An 8,842-nucleotide genomic window follows, 5' to 3' on the forward strand; every position below is an offset into this window, starting at 1 on the left:
TATAGACAAGTGTTTAAAAGGGGTGAGATAGAGAAATAGAAGAATTACTCTTGAAAGACTAATTAACAATAGACAATTGGAACACTCTTTTGTTTTAGGCTGCAGTGACTCATGATAATTTGTTTGGCTGAGAATCATCATCCAACAATGAAGTATGTACATACTTTGCTCCAAAATATCATTTTATGTATTTCAGAGAAAATATGAGTCACTAAGAGTACATTTTTACATTTCTCTATTATAAGTTAGAAAAGTCCGTTGAAAAGGTATGTAGTCAATGAGATACCGAGTTCTTAATGAACAAATGACGGACGACACTGGATTGCACTGTTAAGAACCCCTAGTCAAGTATGGGGAGGGGTCATAGTTAGCAAATAGCTAAGGGGAACAGTGGAATGAATACAGCCATTTCCCCATAGAGTCAGAGTCCAATCCAGCTGTCATTTTGTTGTAAAAATCTCCCTTTCTACATGTATGTTTGTATTCAAACCTTTGTATTCCCATCATTCATTGCTTTCCTATTTCTCATTCTTTACACAAACGCTAGTCTCTCTCTCTCTCCCCCTCTCTCTCTCTACCTCTCTCTCTCCCCCTCTCTCTCTACCTCTCTCTCTCTCTACCTCTCTCTCTCTCTCTCTCTCTCCCTCTCTCTGCCTCTCTCTCTCTCTCTCTCTCTGCTTTGGTAGAGATAAAATCAGACACAGTCTCAACAATGGGGCTAAAACATATTTTATGTTTTTACATAAGACAAATTCAGAGATACACACACTAGATTGACATGAGTTACAGAAACAGTCAGGGGTTTTGTTTTCATGTGTATAGAAACTGCTGATTTTAAGCAGAAAGGTTCTGTTGTGGAAATACGATTCATGTGTTATAGATTGCATATCTGTTTTGTTTTTTTTTGTTTTGGCTCGTGCCTCCTGTACAAAAATGTGCCTTTATATGGATGCACAAAGGGTGGGCAGGACAGGAGGACAGAAGAATGCTAGAGGTTAGGCATACAGATATGCATCTCTGTGTAGAACATTGGAGTAGTATTTTTACCACAAGATACGACATAATGTGAAACCCTTTCACTGTTAGACAGACATGTACTGGATACTGTTATATTTGAAGAAAGTGTTATAGAAAGAGACCCCTTTGCCTTTCCCACTTAGTCAAGTAGCTGAATATGAGGTACTGAGAATGACATGTGAGTTGGCAGAGGGAAAATCGATTGATATACATTGGTCTTTAGCATTTTTCTAGTCTAGAGGGCGATGTTGAGGTGACTGAGAAATCGTTTTTTAGCAATAACAGCACATGATTAGGACACTACATAGAGGACTTTATACAGTGACACAGTTACCAACTGAAGTAGCTGCTAGTAAAGTCCACACTTACACGCACAACCATACATGGCTGTCACACCAGGGAGAACATAGCTGTCAAATAGACAGCAGGGTTTTATGTGACAGCTAACAAATCTATGTTTTGTTTTGTTTTTCGTTGTATTGTTTTAGTTTTAAAATGTGAACACACACACACATGTACGCATACACATATTGGTTAATATAGGAAGATTTGTGTTACCTGAAGAATAAACTGTCTGGAAGGTGAAGAGATGTGGTGAGGAGTCTGGTGGACTCTGGAGAGATGGACAAGGTAGACCAATAGAGCCACCCCATATCCCTCCTGCTGATGGGTTTTCCTCCAGGTAAAACAAATACACGTCATCCAATTACCACCATGCAGGATCCTCAAGTATACACAGGTGTACCAATGAAAAATGTCTGGGTAGAGGTGTATTGAAATGTGTCTAATGTATTACTGTATCATACTCAAAGCTTTTGTTATTCAATGTGATAGTCCTAGAGTTATAATAGATGATAGGGGTATTCATGTTATTGATAATAGATGTATAATGTATGAGTAGTGGTAACAAATCACATACTTTCAATTAGCCATAAACCAGTGTGAACATAAAGTAGTGGTACTCGGTAGAATGAATTGAATAGAATAAGAGTTGGAACTTGATTGAAGTGCCACTAGTCCTTTCCCGCTACCAAGAGATCACCCCTGGGCAGACTCCTAACCTGTCAGTTTTTGAAATGTTCTTGACCCCTCGTGAGATGAGATTGTAACTGGGAGGCTAGGTTAGACCTTGAGAGAAGGTAAATAGTGAGACAGCAACCGAGAACGTCCAAAACACTGTTTCCTGAAAAGTCACACTAACTGGCAGGATGTTGGATCAGGAGAGTAAGTTGTGGAGCAGTAATTTCTTAAGCTTAGGTTATTTGACAGACCGGTACCAGGTGTAGGCTACCAGCATCACGGCTTCAAGGGTAGCAGAGACACACTGGTGCCCATTCCACCCACTGCAGAGGGGCCAACACTCAGAGAAGGGTCCAAAGGCACTCATGAGTCTGTACTGGAAGGCCTCGAATGCAGTTAGTAGCACCTGAGCCAAAGGCTAAGACTGTTGTCCAGCATGAAGTTGTAGTTTTTCCTCTTTTGTGTTCTCTCATTTCACTCTCTTCTCAGGACGGTTAATTCTTTTGATTATTAGCAGGTGACAGAGACTGGTTCGGGTAATAATAAGGAGGTATTGGGGAGGAAGAAGTTAGTAGCATAATCAGTCCGGCCAATTACTCTATTCAATTCAGGGGTAAAGGAAAATTTGGAAACCTTGGAGCTTGGAGAAAGTGCGAGGGGCTATTGTCTGAGTAGCATTACGTCCGTAAGTACGGCGACCCCATAGTTAAAAAAAGAGACACACCCAGCGATGCCAGTCCAGTAATATTCGGACTTGAGCAGGCATCCTTGAGAATGATTATCATTCTTGGGAGGGTAAGGTTTTAGACCAAACAAAGTGCTGGGCGTGCTCACGCGTGCCTCAGTGATTATATCAAGTAGGACTAGTTCTCTTTCCACTAAATATTCTTGAGGTACCCGAACTATGGGTGGGAGGTCACTAGGGGAAAAAGTAGGACACCTAGGTCCCTTAGTCTGAAGTCTCCCAATGCTTTACAAGCCGATCACTGTTAAATCTGAGTATTGGGAGACTGGGAAGAACGAACAGACAATAGCCCGCCCACAAGTGTTGATGAAAAGAACTGGTGACATTATTAGATGTGTGTATATTAACATTATTGATAGACATAGGATGATGCTATTGATGAACATGAAGTGTTTAAATGTATTCTGAGCTTAAAGACATACGTTGGACAGAAGAACCTGTTAAACTTGAAGAACTGTAGTAGAGAATTCTGTATAGCTGATACACGTTCTACTGTACCATGTACCTTTCCAAATAATGTATTAAGTGTTTTATTGCACCCTTGAAGGGCATACAAAAGGTTATCTCCAAGCTCCAGAAGTGTACGGTTTATAGTAAAAGAAGAAGTCGTTTAGAGGATTAAGACTCTCTCTTATGATAACTTGTTTAGATCTACAAACAGCGTGGACATACACCAAGGGGGATTTGTATTACATAACAATGAAACGTGGTACTGAGATCCTGCTTATAACATCTTTAAGGTGATAGTTTATTGTACTATCAAAGGGTGGACTGTCAAAGTCGTATAATTGGATGAACGAAAGTATATTGGTTTAATATTGGTTTGCCGTGCGTATTGCGAAGCGTACGCCATGTGTGACGTGGTGCGTTCGCACGGTAAAATACGCACGCACACACTCGCATTACAACAGTTAGTTATTTATATAATTTCATATTGGTTCTGTTACACTGTAATTCAGGAGCAGATAGTATTCGGTTTATTATTAGTCTATATATATATATATATATATATATATATATATATATATATATATATATGTATATATGTTGATTATATGTACATTGTAGTGTTATTAAAGGTTTAGGTAATAGAAAAGGTGTCATGCCTGATATCATATTGAAGCCCTAATCATCAGCAGCTGTCCGGTGCAGTCGGCGAAGAGATCGCACATTGCATACTTTAGTTATTGATATTAGAGAGTAAAACCTTTGTATGATACTGGCTATGAAAAGGAGCAGACCCCCTGGAGAGAAGACCCCCACCTTTGGATTCCTTAGATTGAATCAACCTATTACCTGTCTGGCCTGGACCCACCCAACGTCTGGACCTATAGAAACAATCTACGTCATCTCTATTGTTCACAATGAAACACTGACTGTATATATATTAGCTGCATCTCACTGGGGCCTCAGTCAAATCTGACACAATATTCTATACAGAATATTGTCCATCAGGTCCCGTGGTTGCGCAGCGTGCGCAAGCGATTGCAGCGGTATGTATGTATTATCTTTTGGTATTGGCTGTGCTGTACTGTACTTTATCATGATATAATAATGTATTGAATTGTTGACTATTTACATCTGTTAAAAATAAATCACTTTGTGCTTTGGACACACATTCCATTGATTGGGCAATGCTTATTTTAAAACGATAGAATTACTTTAACACCAGACAGGCTGGACTTCGCTCCCCATGTGCATCAGTGATTGTGTGGCGCCCATGACCCTGTCACCAGTTTACCGGCTGTACATCCTTGGACCACTTTTGATAGATACTAACCACTGCATAATGGGAACACCTCTCAAAACCTGCCGTTTTGGAGATGCTCTGACCCAGTGGTCTAGCCATCACAATTTGGCTGTCAAAATCACTCTGATCCTTATGCTTGCCCATTTGTCCTGCTTCCAACACATCAACATCAAGAACTGACTGTTCACTTGCTGCCTAATATATCCCAACCCTTGATAGGTGCCATTTTAACGAGATAATCATTGTTATTCACTTCACTTGCCAGTTATTTTAATGTTGTGGCTGATCAGTATATATATATGAATACAAGTTAACCCGTGCATGATACTCATGCATTCTATTCAAATCAAGCTACTTAAGGTGTTAAAAAGGTTCTTGTCATGCATTTGGGCCTAGCCCAGGCCTCCTCAGGGGAAGATTGTTACTTCCCGACGTAAGCGCCCTTTTTAGTGTGTGTTCATGAGGTAAAATTACCTCACGAAAATTAGTTTGACCCCTCAGCTCGTAAATTTAGCCTTTACTACCCCTCCCACGGGGGGATGATGGAAGTTAACTCACTTGACAAGTCTAATTTTTTTGTCAAATAATGTCAGTATACCAAATTTCAGGTCAATTGGATGAGCCCTTTCTGAGAAAATAGTTTTTTCCACACACACACACACACACACACACACTAACGCACGCCTCTACACATGTGTGTTCATGAGGTAAAATTACCTCACGAAAATGAGTTTGAGCCCTACCAAATTTCAGCCCTTTTTGAATTTTTTTTTCCACACACACTAAGAATTTAGTAGGTCAGTGTATAACTCTGCCCAGCAGGTGGCGCTGCAACTTGGTTATTTTTTTCCACACACAGACAGACGCCACTAAGCATTTATATATTAGATATTTATACATAATTAGAGACAGATATATGTTAAACTCTGCAGTAATATAAATTCTATAATATAACTTCTAGAATAAACATAAGGTTCTCAGTGCACATTTTGATCAAACTGAGGCTGCGCATCTACCACGAAAAGGTGACCGCTTTCAGATGGGTACCTACACTAACCATTTATAATATGGGACTTACCTCATGTAGTCCCTCTATACTTACAAGTAGTATTATGTTGTGTATCACACAACATCATTATGTTGTGTATCACTGTGTTGTTTATGTCACACATAAAAAATGGAAAGCAGAGTCTTAGTGACAATTCGGACAATGCAGATATTTCCAGAACTGTGTGTCCCATATTTTGTTTTGGATATTTATTGTCACAGGTAATGGGCCATAATTGAATCATTAGAAATCATTGCAGTATGACTGTATTCCATACACTTGTACAGTTGTGGGTGATACATGTAATGATAATAAACCACTGTCTGGCTACCAGAGAAGATGTATTATTATAATCCTTTATTTATAGGGTGCCACAAGTGATTTTCAGCACTGTACAGAGGTCAAACAGTACATGGTATTACAGGACGAAACAGTAAACACATAACATTACAAATATCAGCACAGCTAGTAATAGTTTAAATGGGCGATGGAGTGCAACGTATACGTATATTCAGCGCAAGTTGAAACCTATGCCCACAAGTGTGGGTGCAACTAACAGAATCAGAGTCACTGACAGTGGTGCGATGACAATGTAGATAAGCTTGAGACAGAGAACCCGAGGAGGAAGTACAAAATATAGCTGATGAGCAGAAGGCTCTGCTCATAAGAGCTCACAATCTAAAGGGAAATGGGCAGACATAGAGGTGACAATTGTGTCAGTTAGGGGATTCTGGAGAAGGGTGGAGTTGAAATAAGAGTGGGAGAGATGAAGGATGGAGGGTGAGGTGTACTATGTAGGGAATCATCATCTTCAACATTTATTTATATAGCGCCAGCAAATTCCGTAGTGCTTTACAATTGGGAACAAACATTAGTAAAATAATACTGGGTAATACATACAGACAGAGAGGTAAGAGAACCCTGCTCGAAAGCTTACAATCTATGGGAATAAGTTAAACAGTGGAATGGTAGGCTTTAAATAACAGGTGAGTTCTCAAGGAGCGTTTTAATCTTTGCATGCTAGAGGATCATTCCAAAGTTGGGGGACAGCATGGGACAAATCTTGGATATGGGATAGAGATGTGGATACCAAAGGGGAAGTGAGGCAATGACCCTTGGCTGACTTGAGAGGGCAGGAGGGAGTATGTATGGAGATTAAGTTGGAGATATACTGAGCAGTGGATATGGAGAGGGTATGTAAGTGAGAGTGTTTAAGTTTAAAGAGGATTCTTTCTGTAAGGCTTGGCTGACAGGGAAGACAGAAGTGGAGCAATAAGAGAGGAAGATAGTTGTAGCGTTAAGTACGGATCAAAGAGGAGCTTGATGGGAGTGGGGTAGACCAGTAAGGAGAAGGTTTCAGTAGTCAAGGCGGAAAATAATCAGTGAATGGATAAAAGTTTTGGGGCGAAAGTGATGGAGGAGTCAATGCTGACATCTAGGCAACGAACTTGGAGAACCAAGGTGATAGTGGAGGTGTCAAGTGATGGAGAGGTAGGGAGGAGAGGAGACTCTAGAGAGAAGGAAAACAATGAGATCAGTTCTGGCCATGTTAAGTTTAAGAAAACATAGGGACATCCAGGAGGAGACAGAAAAGGGGCAACTTGACGTCCTAGAGAGGGGGGAAGAGAGACCAAGTGAAGAAAAGTAAAGTTGGATGTAATCGGCATAGATGTGATACTGGAGGCCAAAGGGGACGGAAGCCAAAACGGAGAGTGACAAAGAGGGAGTTGTCAGAGAGGTAGCTGTTGAGTCTGTTGTAGACAAGCCACTCAAGTATTTTAGAGGCAAAGGGCAGAAGAGAGATGAGACAGTAGTTTGAGAGAGAGGTGGGGGTTGAGATTGTTTTTTTGAGAATGGCAGATATGACAGCATGTTGGAAGGATGAGGGAAAGATGTCAGAGGAGAGTGATAAATTGAAGAGGTTAACAAGGTGGGAGCAGGCAATGGGGGAGAGGGAGCAAAAGAGGATGGTATCGGGGCAAGATGAGGGGGTGAGGATACTAGACCTGAATGGGTTTAGTCACTGGAAGGTGCACAAGAGGTATCAAGAGGGAGAGAAGGGTGGAGTGGTAGGGGGGGGGGGGGTAGAAGATAGACGGAACAAAAAGATTTAGTGTCTGAAGGACTCCATTTTAGAAGGGAAAAGGAGGAAAAGTCAGGGGCATAAGGAAGGATGGGAGGGGAGGATGGGCTAAGCAAAGTAGGGTGTTGAAGGTGGAATAGAAGTGACCAGTGTCATTCGACGGTACATTTCTTAAGAAACCAGGTAAATTTAGAATGCCTAGGTTAAGGTTTTGAGTGTGAAGATGAACAAAAAAGGCAGGGCAGTGGAGTCAAGAGTGATCATGAGGGTGTGAGTCTAGAGGGAAGCTGCCTGCTTGTGACAGGCCAGGATGGATATAGAGGGGAGGAGTGTTTCAGCGAGGAGAAAATAGCAGGGTATCAAGCTTGTGACCAAGACCAAGGGTAGGGATAGACCAAGGGTATCAAGCTTGTGTGTCGTGAGAGATGATTTAGGCAAGGGGAGGGGTGCAGGAGAGGACAGAGGGAAGGAGCGGAAATGATATTTGGAGAAGTAAGAAAGAGTACATTGTTGGGAGAAGACAAGGTCAAGGGAGTGACTGAGACAGTGGATGTGGGAAGAGTTTCACTGTGAAGAAAAGGATGAAGAAAGGGCTGTAAGTGACAGAAGGGACATCCGAGAAGAGATAATGGGGGTGCCATGTTGCAAAGTTACCAAGAAATTGTGAATTGGCCATTTTATTTATTAACATTGAATTATGTAGCATCAAATGTATTACACAGCACTGTATAAAAAAATATGTAATTATTTACATTAGTCCCTACAACATTGGATCTTACCATACACACATAGACAAAATCTATTTTTTCAGAAGTCAACTAACCTAGCAGTATTTTTTTGTACTGTGGGGGGAACCTGGAGCACTCATAGGAAACCCACGTAAAACAGGGAAGAAAGAACATATAAACTCCACATAGGAAGGGCCCTGGCTTGAACTCATCATCTGGGCACTGTGAGGCAGCAATACTAAGCACTGTGCTGTCCCCAAACTGATATATGGTTATTTACACAGTTATAACAGGAAACTCTTTACAAAGCACAGCACACTGCAATGCTGGTGAATTTAAACCAATGTAAAATCTGCTACATGGTAAATATTTAGCTACATGGTAAAGATGTACAAAAGTAATTTTAGATGTAATATTATTTTATTTTTCATATAAATAACAATAACAATAT

The sequence above is a fragment of the Mixophyes fleayi genome, chromosome 12 (genome assembly GCF_038048845.1).
Source record: "Mixophyes fleayi isolate aMixFle1 chromosome 12, aMixFle1.hap1, whole genome shotgun sequence".
Taxonomy (NCBI): Eukaryota; Metazoa; Chordata; class Amphibia; order Anura; family Limnodynastidae; genus Mixophyes; species Mixophyes fleayi.